Genomic DNA, 20719 nt, shown 5'->3' with positions numbered 1-20719 from the left:
GTGTGATAATATAATGGAAATGCATGGCTTTAGGTGTCAGGACATCTAGATTCTATCTTATAGACAATGTTAAATTATCTATTTGATAGCTTAGGCCAGAAGTGTCATGCTTTCTGTGGTTAGCAGCATTTCCATACTGCCCTATCCAGATTAAAACGTAATTGGGAAACATTTAACAAAATAAATAAAAATGCATTAGCACATAGATAATGCTAATATGTGATTTTCTAAGTCAGTTATGCACCCCACAGGGATCTGTATATGCTTTTTAGTGACCCCCATTTTTATTGTTTGACATCACTGGTTTAGGCAACTCCTTTAATTTCTCTAGGCTTTATTATTTTCATCTGGAAAATGAACGCATTGTCCTAGATTATTCTTGAAGTTCCATTTATTTCTAAAATTACCTCAGTCATACTTGAACAATTAGAAAAGCAATTAAACAATTAGTGAAAATGTTACTATTCCTGTGTGGTGGGGACCATTAATTTTTTTTAAATTTTACTTTTTCAGAATGTCATACAGAAAATGAAATAAAATCCAGGGATCCAATCAGATGTAGAGAATGCGGATATAGAATAATGTACAAGAAAAGAACGAAAAGATGTATCCTTTTCACCTTTGCTTTATAATTATAATAAGATGTGAGTAAAAAAGTGTTTGAATTGCAATCAAAGGATATTCACCAACAGAAGGAATAATTTAACTTAAGAAGAAATAACTTTTTAGAAATATTAGCATTTATATTGTTCCATTATGAATTACTAGAAATCTATGTCCTAGAATAATATGAAAAACTACTATGTTAAGCTTCCTGGAGATTTTCAGTATTCCCTGAATTTTTTAAATTGTTTTTAACTTAGTGGGCAAACTTGTTCATTTATGTAAGTTGTAATTTAAGTATTTTTTTTTAAATATATTTTATTTGATCATTTCCAAGCATTATTCGTTAAAGACATAGATAATTTTCTTTTCCTCCCCCCCCACCCCCCATAGCCAACGCGTAAGTCCACTGGGCATTAGATGTTTTCTTGATTTGAACCCATTGCTTTGTTGATAGTATTTGCATTAGAGTGTTCATTTAGAGTCCATCCTCTGTCATGTCCCCTCAACCTCTGTATTCAGGCAGTTGCTTTTTCTCGGCGTTTCCACTCCCATAGTTTATCCTTTCCTTATGAATGGTGTTTTTTTCCCCTGGATCCCTGCAAGTTGTTCAGGGACATTACACCGCCACTAGTGGAGAAGTCCATTACGTTCGATTATACCACAGTGTATTAGTCTCTGTGTACAATGTTCTCCTGGTTCTGCTCCTCTCGCTCTGCATCACTTCCTGGAGGTTGTTCCAGTCTCCATGGAACTTCTCCACTTTATTATTCCTTTTAGCACAATAGTACTCCATCACCAACATATACCACAGTTTGTTCAGCCATTCCCCAATTGATGGGCATCCCCTCGTTTTCCAGTTTTGGGCCACCACAAAGAGCGCAGCTATGAATATTTTTCTACAAGTCTTTGTGTCCATTATCTCTTTGGGGTACAGACCCAGCAGTGCTATGGCTGGGTCAAAGGGTAGATATTCTTTTGTTGCTCTTTGGGCATAGTTCCAAATTGCCCTCCAGAATGGTTGGATCATTTCACAGCTCCACCAGCAATGAATTAATGTCCCTACTTTGCCACATCCCCTCCAGCATTCATTACTTTCCTTTGCTGTTATGTTAGCCAATCTGCTAGGTGTGAGGTGATACCTCAGAGTTGTTTTGATTTGCATCTCTCTGATTATAAGAGATGTAGAGCACTTCTTCATGTGCTTGTTAATAGTTTTGATTTCTTTATCTGAGAACTGCCTATCCATTTCCCTTGCCCATTTATCAATTGGAGAATGGCTTGATTTTTTGTACAATTGATTTAGCTCATTATAAATATGAGTAATTAAACCTTTGTCAGAGGTTTCTATGAAGATTTTTTCCCAATTTGTTGTTTCCCTTCTGATTTTAGTTATATTGGTTTTGTTTGTACAAAAGCTTTTTAGTTTGATGTAGTCAAAATTATTTATTTTACATTTTGTGATTCTTTCTATATCTTGCTTGGTTTTAAAGCCTTTCCCCTCCCAAAGGTCTGACATGTATACTATTCTATGTTTACCCAATTTACTTATGGTTTCCTTCTTTATGTTTAAGTCACTCACCCATTTTGAATTTATCTTGGTGTAGGGTGTGAGGTGTTGATCTATTCCTAGTCTCTCCCACACTGTCTTCCAATTTTCCCAGCAGTTTTTATCGAATAGTGGATTTTTGTCCCAAAAGCTGGGATCTTTGGGTTTATCGTATACTGTCTTGCTGAGGTCGCTTTCCCCCAGTCTATTCCACTGATCTTCCTTTCTGTTTCTTAGCCAGTACCAAATTGTTTTGATGACTGCTGCTTTGTAATATAGTTTTAGGTCAGGGACTGCAAGGCCCGCATCATGTGTGTTTTTTTTTCATTATTTCCCTGGATATCCTTGATCTTTTGTTCTTCCAAATGAACTTTGTTATGGTTTTTTCTAAATCAGTGAAGAAGTATTTTGGTAGTTCAATGGGTATGGCACTAAATAGATAAATAAGTTTGGGTAGGATGGTCATTTTTATTATATTGGCTCGTCCTATCCATGAGCAGTTAATGTTTTTCCATTTGTTCAAGTCTAGTTTTAGTTGTGTGGCGAGTGTTTTGTAGTTGTGTTCATATAGTTCCTGTGTTTGTCTTGGGAGATAGATTCCTAGGTATTTTATTTTGTCTAAGGTGATTTTGAATGGGATTTCTCTTTCTAGTTCTTGCTGCTGAGCTGTGTTGGAGATATATAGAAAAGCTGATGATTTATGTGGGTTTATTTTGTATCCTGCAACTTTGCTAAAGTTGTTGATTATTTCAATTAGCTTTTTGGTTGAATCTCTAGGATTCTTTAAGTAGACCATCATGTCATCCGCAAAGAGTGATAACTTGGTCTCCTCCTTGCCTATTTTGATGCCTTCAATTCCTTTATCTTCTCTAATTGCTACTGCTAGTGTTTCTAGTACAATGTCAAATAGTAGAGGTGATAATGGGCATCCTTGTTTCACTCCTGATCTTATTGGGAATGCATCTAGTTTATCCCCATTGCAGATGATATTAGCTGTTGGTTTTAGATATATACTGTTTATTATTTTTAGGAATGACCCTTCTATTCCTATGCTTTCTAGTGTTTTTAATAGGAATGGGTGTTGTATTTTATCAAAGGCTTTTTCTGCATCTATTGAGATAATCATGTGGTTCTTGCTAGTTTGCTTGTTGATGTGGTCAATTATGTGGATGGTTTTCCTAATGTTGAACCAGCCCTGCATCCCTGGTATGAATCCTACTTGATCATGGTGAATGATCCTTCTGATCACTTGCTGGAGTCTTTTTGCTAGTATCCTATTTAAGATTTTTGCATCTATATTCATTAGGGAGATTGGCCTATAGTTTTCTTTCTCTGTTTTTGACCTGCCTGGTTTTGGAATCAGTACCATGTTTGTGTCGTAAAAGGAGTTTGGTAGAACTCCCTCTTTGCTTATTATGTCAAATAGTTTGTGTAGTATTGGGATTAACTGTTCTCTGAATGTTTGATAGAATTCACAGGTGAATCCATCAGGCCCTGGGGATTTTTTCTTAGGAAGTTCTTTGATGGCTTGTTGGATTTCAATTTCTGATATGGGATTATTTAGGAATTCTATTTCCTCTTCTGTTAGTCTAGGCAGTTTGTATTTTTGTATATATTCATCCATTTCTCCTAAATTGGTGTATTTATTGCCATATAATTGGGCAAAGTAATTTCTAATGATTGCCTTAATTTCCTCTTCATCAGAGGTGCTGTCCCCCTTTTCATCTTTAATGCTGTGAATTTGCTTTTCTTCCTTCCTTTTTTTAATTAGATTGACCAGTACCTTGTCTATTTTGTTTGTTTTTTCAAAGTACCAGCTTCTTGTCTCATTTATTAAATCAATAGTTCTATCACTTTCGATTTTATTAATTTCTCCCTTAATTTTTAGGATTTCTAATTTGGTTTTCTGCTGGGGGTTTTTAATTTGATCACTTTCCAGTTTTTTCATTTGCATTTCCAATTGATTGATCTCTGCTCTCCCTTGTTTGTTAATATAAGCATTCAGGGATATGAATTTACCTCTGATTACTGCTTTGGCTGCATCCCAAAAGGTTTGAAAGGATGTTTCGCCATTGTCATTTTCCTCGATGAAATTATTAATTGTTTCTATGATTTCTTCTTTAGCTAAACGGTTTTGGAGTATCATATTGTTTAATTTCCAATTGGTTTTAGATTTGGTTTTCCATGTACCATTACTAATCATTATTTTTATTGCCTTGTGATCTGAGAAGGCTGCATTCATTATTTCTGCTTTTCTGCATTTGTGTGCTATGTTTCTGTGACCTAATGTATGGTCAATTTTTGTGAATGTGCCATGTGGTGCTGAGAAGAAGGTGTATTCCTCTTTATCCCTATTTATTTTTCTCCATATGTCTATTAATTCTAATTTTTCTAAGGTTTCATTCACTTCTTTTACCTCTTTCTTATTTATTTTTTGATTTGATTTATCTAAATTTGATAATGGTTGGTTTAAGTCTCCCACTAGTATGGTTTTATTGTCTATTTCTTCCTTCAATTCTCCTAGTTTCTCCATTAGAAATTTGGGTGCTATATTATTTGGTGCATACATATTGATTAATGATATTTCCTCATTGTCTATAGTCCCTTTTAACAAAATATAATTACCTTCCCTATCCCTTTTGATCAGGTCTATTTTTGCATTGGCTTTATCGGATATCATGATTACCACTCCTGCCTTCTTTCTATCAGTTGAAGCCCAGAAGGTCTTACTCCATCCTTTAATTCTGACCTTGTGGGTGTCAACCCGCCTCATGTGTGTTTCTTGAAGACAACATATGGTAGGGTTTTGGATTCTAATCCATTCTGCTATTCGTCTACGTTTTATGGGTGAGTTCATCCCATTCACGTTCAAAGTTATGATTGTCATTTGTGGACTCCCTGGCATTTTGATTGCCTTCCCTAATTCTAACCTATTCTTCTTCGGCTCTACCTTTTAGTCCAGTGATTTACTTTGAAACAGTCCCCCTTGTCCCCTCCCTTGATGTTTCCCTTTTTAGTCCCTCCCTTTTTGTTCCCTCCCCTTCCCCCCTCTCTTTCCCTCCCTTTTTGTTCTCCCTCTCCCCCTCCCCCCCTTGGTTTTCCCTTCTCCTTACCCTTGTTGGGTAAGATAGAATTCAAGATCCCAATGGGTCTGGATGTTTTTCCCTCTCAGAGTTGATTTCCCTGAGATTGAGGTTTAAGTAAATACAACCCCCCCCCCTCTTCCTCTCCTTCTTATAGGAGTTTTCTTCCCCTCCCCTTCCCATATGAATCTTTGTGTGAGAATGATTATTCTATTTGGTCTTTCTTTACCCCCTATTTATACATTCCATTTTCCCCACATATTAGTATACATAGGTTGATATAAATGTAGTCCTTATAGAAGAGAGTTTGAGTAAAAGAAGAAGATAACATTTTCCCCTTTCCTTAATATTTACCTTTTCAGGTATTCCTTGCTCTTTGATTTTCGGTATCAAACTTTCCACAGAGCTCTGGTCTTTTCTTTGCAAAAAGTTGGAAGTCTTCTATTTTGTTGAATGCCCATACTTTCCCTTGGAAGTATATAGTCAGTTTTGCTGGGTAGCTGATTCTTGGTTGGAGACCCAGCTCTCTTGCCTTTCTGAAGATCATGTTCCATGCCTTACGATCATTCAGAGTAGAACTTGCAAGGTCTTGTGTGACCCTGATTGGCATTCCTTTATATCTAAATTGTCTTTTTCTGGCTTCCTGTAGGATTTTTTCTTTTGTTTGATAGCTTTGGAATTTGGCAATTACATTCCTGGGAGTTGTCTTTTGGGGGTTTAGTGTAGAAGGTGTTCTGTGAGCTCTGTCAGTGGCTGTATTGCCCCCTTGTTCTAGAATCTCTGGGCAATTTTCTTTGATTATATCTTGTATCACCATGTCCAGTTTGGTGTTTATTTCTGGCTTTTCTGGGAGTCCAATTATTCTTAAATTATCCCTTCTCCCCCTATTTTCCAGATCTATCACCTTGTCGGTGAGATATTTTATGTTCTCTTCTAATTTCTTGGTATTTTGGCTTTGCTTTATTGATTCTTGCTCTTTTACACGATCGTTGTCTTCCAGCTGCCTGATTCTGGCCTTTAAAGCCTGGTTTTCTTTTACAGTTTGGTCAAACTGGTTTTGTAGATGCGTGAATTTCTTTTGCATTATTTCCAACTTTTCCTCCCAGAAGGCTTCCATCTTTTTGGTCATTTCTGATTCAAATTCTTCATAGGTTTGTGGAGAGTTTCCATTTCCTTTGGAAGGTTTTGGAGCATTTTCTTTTATATTATCTTCTATCTGCTCTGTATTTTGTATTTTGGCTCCATAGAATGTGTCCAAAGTCGCCCCTTTCTTCTTATTTTTCTTGGTATTTTGGGGCTTCTGTGCTTCTGTGGAGTTTTCCATCTCTGAATGTGGAGGATTGGCTTTTCTTGTCTCTGTCTGGTGTTCAGAGGCTTTAGTCCTGGGCAGATGGTTCTATGACTTTCCCTGGGTTAAACTGAATATGCCTCACTGGAACTGGAATGGAAGGGTCGGGACCACGTTGCTTTCAGGAAGTTGCCTTCAGAATTGCTGGCCGTGAGGCTGTTTAGTCGGCCTGCGGGGGGATGGGCTGCAGCTAACCCAAGCTCCGAGAGCAAGGACTTTCACTGAGACTTGGATAGCAGGATCCAGCCCGTGAGGCTGTCTTGCCCGCCCTGAGGGTTGCTGTTGTTTCGACCAGCTCTCTGAGCGGGAGCCCCAGGCAGTAACTTTCACTGGGACTCCGGTAGAAGGCCCTGAGGGTTCTGCTCTCTGAGCCCAGCCGGCAGGGCTGCGGCTTCCGGGAGCCTTGGACTCTGCGCTCCTACCCCTGAGGTCCGAGGGATCTCGGGTTCTGGCTTTTGAGGGGAGCCGTACCTTTTGAACCGGGTCCAGGTCCAGGAGGAGGGTTCCCAGGGTCTGTGCTGTTGATCGTTTTGAATTTCGGCGCCTTAGGAGCTTATAGTTTGAGATCGGTCGGGAAGGTTTTTCCGGAGATCTGAACTTGAGCTTTCTCTAAGCCGCCATCTTAACCGGAAGTCCTAATTTAAGTATTTTGTATAAACACAGACCTGACATATTTTGCTTCAACATTCAAGTTAGACTGACTCCTGATCCTAAAACTTTTACTAACAGGTCATATTGGTAGCTAGAGATCAAGAAAAAAAAATAAAGCTATTACCTTCATTGTTATTTCAGACATGTATGAGAAAGGGGTTTAATGATATCACATGCATGTCTTTGATTCTAAATGGAAAAGGAGATTTAATAAAATAAAATTTAGAGAATTTTTCTTTTAAACCATCTCCAATAATTGCATATTTAAAATTCACAGAGGTAATATAATGTAAGATTTAAATTAATATCCAATACTTCAAGTATTATTTTAAAATTTATTATCTGACAAAATCGAACCATGTGACTTAAGTTTTCTACCTGCTCAAAATGCCTGCTCCACCAAAGCAGCAACAGGAAGGAAAAAAGAGAGATGGATCTCCACCCAATTTATGTCAGCACATAACGATAGGAAGTGAGTGGGGTTCTGAGAATTGTCGTTTTGCTAGGGATTGTAGTTTTCAGTGTAACAGATTCTAATTACACAATATATACTTATGTTCCAAATAAGCAATTATTGTGTCTATTATTAAGCACTTTATAGCGATCTATAACACTGTTATTATTTAGTTGTAATAGAACATGATTTGCATGGCGGGCATAAATTCTCATTTTCCTTAACACAATTTTAACATAGTGGTGGTTTTTGATGCCCGGTGAAATCTCAAGAATTCAGAATAAAAACTTCACTTTCTTCTGGATTTCACACAACTCTTTCAACTTGTATTGTTTAGGGTCATTGCTTTTCTTTTACAGATTAAACTCTGTAATACTCTTCCATTCTATATGTATAAATTATTTTTAAAATAAAATTTCTAAATGTGACATCAATGTAGTTTACTTGTGTTATTGCTTTTAAGAAAATTTTAAAATGGATAACCATCAACTAAAAAAAGCATAAACAAGGAGTAAAATCTTACATAAGATCTTTTAACAAGTAAGATGTTAGAATAAATGAACAAAATAGTCTCTTTTCTTTAAAAAATTCTTTCTCTTTAAAATATTGTAAGTATGACTGCTTTTAAAACCTCCATATAGAGGGCAACCGGGTAGCTCAGTGGACTGAGAGCCAGGCCTAGAGATGGGAGGCCCTAGGTTCAAATCTGACCTCAGACACTTCCTAGCTGTGAACCCCCATTGCCTAGCCCTTATCACTCTTCTGCCTTGGAACCAATACACAGTACTGATTCCAAGATGGAAGGTAAGGGTTAAAAAAAAACAAACAATAAACCTCCATACATACATACACATGTAGAGGGAAAACCTGTCTAAGATAGTCTGTTTTTATTAAATCAACTACATATAAAGAAGAAAGGAAAATTTGTAATTTTGCACAGCTATAAGTTATCCATATATTTTACAATGCATTGTTGTGTAGCATACTAGGGAAGGTGCTAAGACTACAAGGATGAAAAAATGTTCATGGTTCCCTGCCTTTGGTGAGGCATATACAAATGTCTATAATATACATTAAAATTTGGTAAATGGTTCCCCTGGGATTTCATCACTGTGGGCACCTCCTTCCCTAGATGGAGATGGAGATTATGGCCTTCTACACCTTAGGAAAAAGCACTATTGGGTTGCCTCAACGGAAAAAAGTGACAAGACTAAATTTATCCAAACTAGGTCCCTAATAGACTCAGTCTTTTTCTTGGCTCCTGCTCAAAACAGTCTCTTCAAGTTGTTTTAGGTGCTACTAAATCCTGTGTTCAAAGGGAACAAGGATGAGAGTAGAAAGGGAATAACCCTTTTGAAAAAAATTTTTTTGTTAAAGTCTTGACAATGAACATGGGTATAATTAACAGAACTTGCTTAATGATTACATTTAAGTTAATTTCAAATGTGTAAAGTATGACAATTTCAGTGTCCCAAACCCCATCCCCTCAGAATTCTTTGTCCATACATACTCTATTGTTTTCCTCTTAGGTAGTTGTAGTTATTATTAATAACTACCATTCTTCTGTTTTTGCTTTTTTCGGCTTTGAATTACTTCACAAAGGTCTGTTCAGATTTCTTTGTATTCTGCCTATTTATTCATCTTACTTATCTTAACTTCTCTTCCCCCTCTACCTATTTCCTTGGTTTTCTTCATTCTATCACAGATATTGCTGTACTTCCAGCCACCCAGGTTTACAACCAAAGAGTAATGCTTGACTAAACCCTGTGGTTCTTACTCATTTTTCATATCTATCCCTTTTAGCACCTATCATTGTGCCCTGTACATAAAAGACCCTCAATAAATGCTTGGTTAGCAGTTTTATAAAAGAAACAAAGAATTTGCTGTGGCAGCAAAAATAGCTTCAGAAGACTTGCTATTTTGTGTCTCTTCCCCAACCAGTACCTTCTTGAGACTTAGTAAAATTTCAAGAAAACATGAAAGGCAGAATGTTACAGAATAACATTAGACCAATGAATGAAGACAGAGGTATATGTGTTTATCCTAATCCTCCTTGGTAAGGTGTAGATATAGTAGGAACATAGATTATCTACCCCAGTTCTCAAGTGGGGAAGCGGTTAAAAAAAATTAACTCCAGTTGGGGGTGGAGTGGGACAAGTATTTAATAGCAGGTGCCCAAGAAGTCCCTTTCAGCAGCTTTGGGACTGTGAGACAGAGGAGTAAGACAAAGGATAGTATCAATACTCCCTAGGGTCTGGATGGTCTACTCAGAGAAGGAGACCCAGATAATTTCATCCCTCTAAAGATACAATAGCTTGGGCAGGGAGATTTAACGGTACAAAATGGGGAAGATATTTGAATTTGCTTTTGGCCTAAGCCAAGAAGTATAAGGTTGCAATGATAGCTTTGAGATTCTGAGGATGATGGCTTTGTAGATGGAACTAGCTATGACAGAGCTGAAGCAGTTAATAGCCAAGAGGTATAGTTACTGACTGCCTCACCAAGGAGCAAACTTCACCAAGTTACAGCAGAGAATGAAGAAGCTTGCTGACCAGAACATTGAAAGTAGCAAGTCAGGGCAGCCTCTAGCGTCTTCATTGCATAAAAATTTCCTTGTTTCTGCTACATCCTGGAATTTGTTTCCTTTTCCTCAGTGGTAGGTTGCTTGCCCCTCCCCCCTTTTAAATTAAGGATTAAGAATTATTTTCCTATATGGGATGTGTTTTGTATTACATAATGAAGAGGAAGAATAAGACTGACTATGTAGAAATGATATAGCAAGCACATTCTTGGGAAATGAAGGACATTTGTGAGGCAAAATGTTTTAGAATAGAAAACACAAATATTGGAGTCAGAATATAAATAAACATAGAAACCATATGCTATAACATCCTTGAAATTTTTCCTTTAAGCCCACAAAAATTTAAAAGCTTTGCCATGTAGAACAATGAAGTGATCTGAGTTTTCCCCTTTAAAAAAAATAAAGTAAATTTTCTTAGCTTATGTGATTTTTTACATAGGCTGGGTTTTTTTTTTTTTTTACAGTATGGTTTCATTAAATGTTTTATTATTCTAGTATAGGTCATTTGCTTGTTCTGTAAGTTGCAGAGGAAATAACACCTGAAGGGATATTTCCACATTTTGGAGTTCTCTATATCCTTAAAATCATTGGTGCAGTCCCCATCTTTATGGGTAAGATAGGAAGTTGAAGGTTAAATAACAGAAGAGTAAGATGGATCAGGACTGGTTGAATGACCACATCCTAGAGAATGGGAGAATTACTGCAGAACTGAAGAAGGGCAAATGTCTCAATTTTCAAAAGTTTGATTTCAAGTCTGGAAAAAATTCCAAAATGGGGTCACTAAAGAGATGGTGCTAGCCTTGCAAGATTTTTTTTTGGATCCTGACTCTCATCCATTAGGTCAGTTATCCCAATGTTGCAGTTACCTGCAAATTTCAATGAAATCTCTTTATCCAAGACATTAATAAAAGTGGCAAGCAGCACAGGACCAGGCACAGATTTTGTGTATGTTCCACTGGAAATCTTCCAAGTTGACATCAACTCAATAATAACAATTTATAATAACAGCCATTCAACCTCTTTCAAATCATTCCAACTGTATGCTTGTGTTGACTCTTATCTTTCCGTGTGTTCCAGAAGAATAGCATGAATGACTATCAAATCCTTCACTAAGTCAAGGTGAACTATCTACACCATTCCCTTGATCTTAGTTGACTCGATTGAAGATGACATCATTTTTCCTGTGTTCTGGGTCCAACATGATTTCCATCCCTGGCCACAATTTCCATTTCCAGAAGTTGATTTTTTGAAAGTCAACTTTTCACTGCATTTCCCCTCTATTACATCACTTCTATGCCCATTTAGTCCACAGTTATAACAAAAACTACATCTGTTATTCTTTTGTTTGTATTGGGATTATACCAGGTGCTTTTCCATTCATTATCAGAACTGACATACTCTTGCCTGCAATCCAAAGTGTACTGTACACAGAAGGGTACTTTTGATACCTGTAGCACTCACATGCATTGATGTTCTGAAACATATTAGTTGAGTTTTCAACATAATTGAACTGATCATTTCTAATAATTTATCGAAAATCAGCACCTTTTTCTCTTAAAAGTCCAATTTTAAAGAAACAACTTACACATTTATTAGAAATATGTCATTCTAGTGTGGACAAGAGACTGGACTTGGAGGCCGGTCAGTCTGTGTTCAAGTCCTTCCACACAGGCATATCACACCTTGAGGCTGTTTCATTTAGAAAAATGGGGATAATACCTCCCACCCTGAAGCGAGAATTAAATGAGATGTGTATAAAGTTTATTCCAAGCATTAATACATTATACACATATAAGCTTTTACTGACACCCACAGAGCAGACAAGTCAGCCTAACTGAGAAGTAGCAGAGGGGAAACAGGAAAAAGCCTGTGCCAGGCACATCAAACCACTACTACAACCTTGACCGAGGTCTCCTCTTAGATCCTGATGGATCTTGCTTCCAACCTAGTGCCTATAGCTATCATCCTGGGAATCTAGATATGCAGCACATGACATCAGAGACATTGCCTCAGCTTTTGCTGCTGAAGGCTGAGAACCATAGAACTTTTCCATTTGTTTAAACTCTTTTTTTTTAGCAGTTTAAACCCTTCATTTGTGTTCTCCCTGGTTAGAAAATGAATTAGAATGAACTCCTTGAGAGCAGAGCCCATATTTACATCACAACTGCTTAGCATGGTGCTTTGTTCTTACTAAATGCATTCTGAATTTTAATAGGGTTGTATATGATGATTTTCTGAACTTCAGTTTCCTCAGCAGCAAAACTGGCAATTAAACTTGCATTGCCTAACTTACAGGGTTATTGTGAGGAAAACCCTTGGTGAAACTTCCAAGTACTGCATGCACTTGGTTGTTATTTTGATTACAAAAAATTTCCTGAAGACCCACTCTGAACTGATTCAGAGTGAAGTAGACAGAACCAGGAGAATATTATACTCAGAAACAGCAATGTTGAGCTATGATCATCTATGAAAGACAACTATTCTCAGCAATACAGTGATCCAGGACAATTCTGAAGGACTTATGACAAAGAATGCTCTCTACCTCCAGAGAAAGAACCATAGAAGTTGGAATGCAGATCAAAGAATTCTATTTTTCACTTTAGTTCATCTGTATTTCAGTTTTATATGAGTATTCTCTCACAACAATGGCCAATATGGAGATATGTTTTGTATGAGCAAACATGGACAGTCCAGATCAAATAGCTTATCATCTCCAAAATGGAGGGAAGGAAACAGTTTAGATCTTGTCATTTTGGAAAATATATTACATGTAACTGGGAAACCAAAATATTAAAAATTTTAAAAACACATTTCCTGAATGCAAACAGTGATAGTTGAAGAGAGAAATGTAGGGACTATAAGAATTGCCACATTTTGGGGAAGGTTTCCTAGGAAGATGAGGCATATTCAAGTAGGCAGAGTGACTTCATGTAATTTGCTGATTGTTGGAGACTGAATGTAGAATTTGGAAGGGAATTAACATAATAAGGGTATTGAGATGAAATTTGAAGTTGTACCTATAAACATGCATTTTTTTCATAATAGTAACCTTTTATTCTGGGAACAAACACTTGTATATGTAAACATCCATGATGACCTGCAGCACCCTGTAAATGTCCTCCCACCCAGGAACTTGTTTATAGCACCAATCATTTAGGTCGGCCCACTGAGATAATGATGGTGGTAGTGATGGTGGGGCTCACACAGGTGGGTCTGGCTTCAGTTTCTTCTGTATGGCTGTGCTTCCAAGGACCCAGATGCCCATATTAAATATCATTACATTTGATTCTGGACATAAAATGCAAATACAATGAAGAACTGGTATCCTTACAATAATATAGAGGGGGGGGAAAAGCACATGCTCTCCCAGTCCCCTGATCAGAGACATACAGGTGGCCTTGGCAAGTGGTAGGAAAGATGAAAGACTGAGTGGAGTGAGAAGTCATGGGGTCCATGCTGGGTGAAATCAATTAGATAGATTTGGAGTACTAACCCAGGTGAAATAATTAGATTTTGGAGGACTAAGTTGGGCAAAATCAATTTGATAACTTTGAGGACTACAGTGGGTAAAATTGACTAGGCTGGAAAACCAGATTGAGTGAAATAACTAGATTTTGGAGGACTAATCTGATGAAATCAACTACTCTGGAAGACTAGCCTGGGTGAAATCAACTAGATGACTTTGGAGGACTAAAGTGGGTGAAACTGATTACATCACTTTCAGGACTAGACTGGGTGAAATTAACTAAATGACTTCAGGACTAGACTGTGTGAAACTGACTAGATGGAGGTCTGCCCTGGGTGAATCAATCAGATGATTTTGGAAGATTAGGGAGGAGCCTGACCACTGCCATATCCCCTGTGGGCTGTCTCTGACTTGAAGGAGAGACAAGTTCTTTCAATAAGCCCCACCAGGAGGTTCCTGAAATGTTTGCACAGCTCTGGGCTGCACAGCTTGCAATGAGGAAGGAATTTCCCAGTCCTGGATGGTGATTTGCAAATGAAGGTGATTTTGGAGCTGAAGACAGAGAAGCACTTGTAGTTGTGGCTAAATCTCTAGCATGGGATATCTGGGTACAGATGTAGCAGCATGGAGATTTAGAGATTTAAGAAAATGCTTTGGAAAGGATGGAGGAGGGGAAAGCTGCCCAGGCTCTTGATGGATTTCCACCAAAGGGTAGCTGGCTAGAGCAGCGGTTCTCAACCTGTGGGTCACGACCCCAGTGGGGGTCCAATGACCAAAACATAGGGGTCACCTAAAGCCATCAGAAAATACATATTTCTGATGGCTTTAACTGCTGAGAGATCGCACTACTTTACAGCAAGATCTTGGAAAGAATGGGGACCCTGCTGCCCGCACATTGTACTAATATTAGTTATCTATCAGCAGCCCTCCCCCTATTAGGGGCGATGGATTTATCCTGTTGCCTGGAGACTGGACTCAAACAGAGACCAAGAGAGAGCACCCCGTCACTGGCTCTGGAGGGGTTAAGAATGAGTCCTGGAGTGGATAATTGAGCCGAGTAACCCCAGAAAAGTGAAGCTTCATCTCGAGCTGGAGGGAGACAACAGGAAGAAGAAGGCAGCGTTTGCAGACCCCCTCCCCAGGCAGGACTTACCTCCTGCCCCAGCGCTCAGTCTACCTCCTGCTGGATTAATATTTCTCAACATATAATTAAATAGTTTTTGTGACTAATCACTATGTTTAAATTATGTTTGATTTGTAGCAATGAGAATATATAACGCATATCAGGTATTTACATTCTGAATCATAACTGTAGCAAAATTACAGTTTTGAAGTAGCCACCAAAATAATTTTTTGGTTTGTAGTCACCACAACATGCAGGGTCACGGCATTAGAAAGGTTGAGAACCACTGGGCTAAGGAGTTGTAGGGGGGAGGGAAGGACACTCAGGAGAGGGTGTGAACCAATCCTGGTCTTGAAATAGGGCTTCAAACCAGGGTCCTGGGGAGCTGGAGGCTTGCACCAATCTCCATCTGGGAAATTCAGAGGGGAATCTCATAAGAGTTGGAGATTAAGGCTTCCTACTTCCCTGCCAAAGTGATATGAAGGGAGGGGCAGGGAAGTCACAGAGTCTTAAGGAAGAGACCTTCCAAAAGATTTTCAGTGAAAAACTTAATTCTTTAAACATCTAGTTATCATTAGGGCATTCTTGGGGAAAAGATTTTAATCTAGTTACCTGATCAGGGATTTGAGAAAGAAATCTGTGATGGTTTTGTTCTTAGGGAATATCTAATCCTTTAAATTCAGAGCAGTGGAATTTCTGCTATTTAATGCAGTGGTTGAAATAAAGAAGACTATTTCTTTTCAAAATCCATCTGGAGGGAAGGGGAGCCAAGATGATGGCTTAGTATCAGCAAAATTCATCTGGAATAGTCCCTTCAGAATTTGAAAGTATCGTCCCTGAAATTCAAGTTACCAAACATTTAAGCACCTACTTCATGCCAAGCAATGTACTAACTACTTGAGAGGAAAGACAACTTCATTACATGCCAGTTTTAAAAATCTCATACTCTGAAACAAATTAAAAATGAACTTAAATGTGGGATGCAGCATTCTGGAAGGCAATTTGGAACAATGCCCAAAGGGCGCTAAAAGACTGTCTGCCCTTTGATCCAGCCACAGCACTGCTGGGTTTATACCCCAAAGAGATAATAAGGAAAAAGACTTGTACAAGAATATTCATAGCTGTGCTCTTTGTAGTGGCAAAAAAATTGGAAAATGAGGGGATTCCCTTCAATTGGGGAATGGCTGAACAAATTATGGTATATGTTGTTGATGGAATACTATTGTGCTAAAAGGAATAATAAAGTGGAGGAATTCCATGGAGACTGGAACAACTTCCAGGAAGTGATGTAGAGTGAGAGTAGCAGAACCAGGAGGACATTATACACAGAGAGTGATACACTGTGGTACAATGGAATGTAATGGACTTCTCCATTAGTGGCAATGCAGCGATCCTGAACTATTCCGAGGGACTTATGAGAAAGGACACTATCCACATCCAGAGAAAGAACTGTGGGAGTAGAAGCACAGAGGAAAAACAACTGCTTGATCACATTGGTTGATGGGTATATGATTGGGGATATAGACTCTAAATGAATATCGCAGTGCAAACATCAACAACATGGAAATAGTTCTTGATCAATGACACATGTAATACCCAGTGGAATTGTGCATGAGCTTTGGGAGGGGAGTGGGGGTACAGAAGGGAAAGAACAAGAATCTTGTAACCCTGGAAAAATATTCTAAATTAAATAGAATTTTTATAAAAATCATTTAGCCAGCAAACTGATGACAAAGGCAGCAAAAATTCCTTCTGTATAATAGGCATTTTAAAAGTAGTTGTTGAAACATGGAAATGGGTTCGAATCAAGAACACATGTGATACCCAGTGGAATCGTGGGTCGGCTATGGGAGAGGTGATGGGAGGGGGGGAGGAAAAGAAAATGATCTTTGTGCCCAATGAATAATGTTTGGAAATGACCAAATAAAATAATGTTTAAAAAAAGTAGTTGTTGAGCAAATATGTGAATGATTGAAGCAGAGATAATATATTTTTCAAAAAAAAAATGTGGGACCCAGGGAATAAGGGGGAAAAACCTAGCTCATGCTTTCAGCTAGAGGTGTACTGTACGTGTACTTGAATCTAGAGAGCTGATCATTAAAGTTTTGGTGTGAACATTTACACCTCTGGAATCACCAAACTGCAAATCAGGGTTTGATTTGTTTTGTGATTGCATAACCTTAAGACAGTGATGAAGAAAATGTTAACGCAGATTAAATTTAAAAGTGTATTGTTAATCCCCTTCCGCTCCCCCTCTGCCTTGAGGAGACCTGGTTGTTTAACATTTTACTAAACAACCTGTGCCTGCAGTCTTCTCAGTTTCTCCTACCTACCCAGAAACTGCAGAACAAGGGACTTGGTGTCTGGGGAGAAGAGAGAAAGAAACAAGAGCCTAGGGAGTGGGGTTAACCTCAGCGAAGAGAGAATAGACCAATCAGCGGAGACGCTTATGTTGACTAGCCAATCAGCTCCGCTGGAGGAACCGTGCCCCTCCTCGTAGCACCAGCTAACCAGACTCTTCTGCCCCACCCGGAGCATCTTCTAACTCTCTTGGTCCCTGAACCCGCTTCTGTCTCGTGAATGTCCTACAGGGTCGCTGCCTCCAAGTGAGGTTAGTGCTAGTGGTCAACCCATCCTTGCTGGCCTTCGTAGGTGCTGCGAGAGCCTCCAACCCTCCCCCTTCCGAGCGAGATTGGCCCCTCCGTCCCTCTTGGGACGGGAGGTGGGAAGGCACCTGAGATCCCCCCTGGGGACAGCCTTGTGGGCTTGACTCCTGCCCTAAGACACCTAGACGGAGTTGGGCCGTTAACCGAAGCCAAGTCGGGAGCATTTACGGGGAAGAGGAAGTCCCGAGGCCCCCAGTTGGGCCCTGCATTGTACATAGCAACAGTTGCCAGGAGAGGGGGACGCGTCTCTTTCCGGTCAGACTGCGCTGCCGGGGCTGGTAGGGAGGCTCGGGCGTCTCGCTTGCCTTTCCCGGGGCGGGTGACGGACACCTATAATTGGCCGAACGGGACACTGCGGGGCAAAGCCGAGCCACTCTAAGCTTGAAGTGAAAGCGAGCGAGAGCTTGCAACCCAGTTTCCCCAAAGAAGAGAACAGACCAGGTAAGGGAGGGAGAACCTTATCTTGGGAGCAAGGATAAACTTGTGCATTTCCTAGTGGTAGTCCCAGAGTGCGAGCTCCACCAAGTAAGCTTGGGGGGGAGGGGGGAGTTTTAAATTCAAAATGACAATTTAACAGGATTCAGAATGGCGTTCATGTGATGACAGTGTGATATTTATCCATTTATTCAACACTGCCCAATAGCTAGCGTTTATATAGGGCTTTAAGTTTGGGGGGCGTTTTCCATATTTATTTTCTCTTCTCTGCTATTATTATTCCCATTTTACAGATGAAAATACTGAAAACAATTTTTAATTAAAATAATGCCTTAAAAGAGTATTCAGAATGGCCTGTACATGATTACCATGAGAAATGTATCCATTTATTCAATACTTTGCCTTGCAGTAAGATCTATATGGCTTTAATGTTTGTGAAGCACTTTTCATTTGATCTCATTTGATCCTCACCAACTCTGCTATTATTATCCTTATTTTACCGATTAGGAAACAGATGGAGAAAGGTGCATTGACTTTGCCCAGTATTACACAGCTAGAAAGTGGCTGAGGCAAGGATTTGAACTCAGGTTTTCCCACTTCCAAGTCCAACACCCAAGCCACTGAATACATGGCAGTTGTTCTTAATAAGCATTTAATGAGTTAAAACAATAGATGACAAAGTGCAAGACAATCTATAGCCTGGACTCTAGCTTACCCTTCTGGGTTTACAGCATTTTGGTTCCCTTCCAAAATCAAACTGGCCTACTTAGTAATTCCCTAAACTTGTCACACTGCATCTTTGGTTTCCAGCCTTTGCACAGACTGTCCCCCTCTTTAGTGGAAAGCATCCTCTTCTCACCTTTGCCTGTTAGAATCCTTAGCATGCAGCTTTGCAAAATTCCCTTAATTATTAGTTCTCTCTCCATCAAATGGTCAAGCATAAAAGATATAGTATTGAATTTGTTTTTCTTCCCAATTATTTATTAATTGCCTAATGTGTTAAGAAATTGGAGTAGGTGCTAGATAGATAATAAAAAGGAAAATACCTGTTTTCTTTAAATTGTTGTTTAATTATTTTTTAGCATTTTCTTCTGAAATTTTAAGTTCCAAATTCTTTCCCGCCTACTTCTCCCCCAACTACTGAATAGGCAAACAATATATCAGTTATATATGTGAAATCATATAAAACACTTCCATATCAGCTATATTGAAAAAAGCAAGAAAAATAAAAGAAGTGAGAAAATTATGCTTCATTTTGCATTCAGAGTTCCTCATTTCTCTCTAGCTTTTTTCCTCTCTCATGAGTCCTTTGGAATTCTCTTGGATCATCATATTGATCAGAGTAGCCAAGTATTTCAGCTGATCATTATTTAAACTTTGCCATTATGGTATACAATGATGTCCTGGTTCTCACTTCACTTCTGCTTCAGTTCATATAGATACTACCATGTTTTTTTCTGAAATCAACCCCCATCATTTCCCACAGCACAATGGTTCCTCAGCATAATAATATGCTATAACTTGTTCACCCATTCCCCAATCGATAAGCATCTCTTCAATTCCCAATTCTTTACTACATTAAAAAGAACTGCTATCAATATTTTTGTACCTATGTGTATACTTTTTGCCTTGGAACTGCAACCAGGATCCCTGCACTCCTCTTGGCCATGGAATTTTGATCCAGAACTGCGTATGGGTAAAAGAGTTGCCAGTCAATACCAGCTGGACCCAATGCCAGCAAAGGGTCTCCTGTCGTCTCTTTCTGGTCAGTTGTCTGACCCCCTTACCATCTCTGAACTGAGAGCTCCCAAAGTTTTTTCATTTAAAATATTATTCCTATCAAGAGATAGGAGTATTAGCATTTTCCTGCGGTTCTATTTTCTTGCCATTTAAAGGTTTCAATTTATACAAATTTCATTTTATTCCATTAAGCTTTAAAGGATAATCAGTACGCAGGTAGACCTGCAGAGCGGTGATGGACGGGAGTGGGGAGAGACTTGAGGCTATTGCATAGTCCAGGTGTGGGGTGTTGAGGGCCTGCACAGGTGATGGCAGTGTCTGTAGGAATAAGTACTTACAAGGCGTCTGGCCCTGGGCCGGAGCCCTTTATGAATATTGACTCGTTTGATCCTCACCACAATCCTGTAAAGGAGATGCTCCTCTCATTCCCATTCTACAGTTGAGGAAACTGAGGCAAACATGGTTAAGTGGCTTGCCCTCCAGCAGAAGTGTCTGCTACTGGATTGAAACTCTGGTCTTTTTGACTAAAGGCCCCACCTACTCTATCCATTGCACCACCTAGCTGCTGCCCAGAAGAGAGAAGGTAAAAACAACAGAATTGTCACAGATTGGGTATTGGGGGGCATTAGGAGATAGAGTGAGGCGTTGGGGAGACCAGGCTGGAGCCTTCTTCCTGGGAGTCTGACATTTCTCCTTCTTCCTGAGGGAGGCCAGAAACCAAGCAGGGAGCCTGGGTTGATAGAAGGGTGTTTCTCCCCTTCACTCAAAGCGAGAGACTGGTGGGAGCTGGCCTGGCATCGCTTCTCGTCCCAAGGGGAGAGAGGCTGGGCAGAAGGCCTAGGGCAACGATTAGCGGATTTGGCACAACAGAAGTCAATAAAAGTGAAGGCACTGTGTTGTGAGTGCCATAGAAAAGGCCCAAAGACAGTGCTGTAGGAGCTTACAGGACAAAATCTGGGCCTCGTCTGAACTGAGGCTGTTGGGAGCAGGGACTTCAAGGAGTCCCGAGAAGGGATAAGT

At 39.3% G+C, this 20719-nt stretch overlaps 1 protein-coding gene across 2 annotated transcripts in view; it reads left to right on the top strand.

Moving 5' to 3' along the window:
- The first annotated feature begins 17331 nt into the window (after positions 1–17331).
- Positions 17332–20719, top strand: part of SPAG1 (sperm associated antigen 1) — an 83465-nt gene continuing 80077 nt past the window's right edge. The window contains exon 1 of one of the 2 annotated variants that reach the window (XM_056823269.1): positions 17332–17469. The gene's annotated coding sequence lies outside the window, so the exon portion shown is untranslated. Of the gene's footprint in view, positions 17966–20719 lie in introns of both variants that reach the window. The other variant, XM_056823268.1, reaches the window with a different exon arrangement.

This window comes from Monodelphis domestica, chromosome 3 (genome assembly GCF_027887165.1).
Source record: "Monodelphis domestica isolate mMonDom1 chromosome 3, mMonDom1.pri, whole genome shotgun sequence".
Lineage (NCBI taxonomy): Eukaryota > Metazoa > Chordata > Mammalia > Didelphimorphia > Didelphidae > Monodelphis > Monodelphis domestica.
Note: the sequence above shows the minus strand (reverse complement) of the source record. Positions and strands in the feature narration are given on the sequence as shown.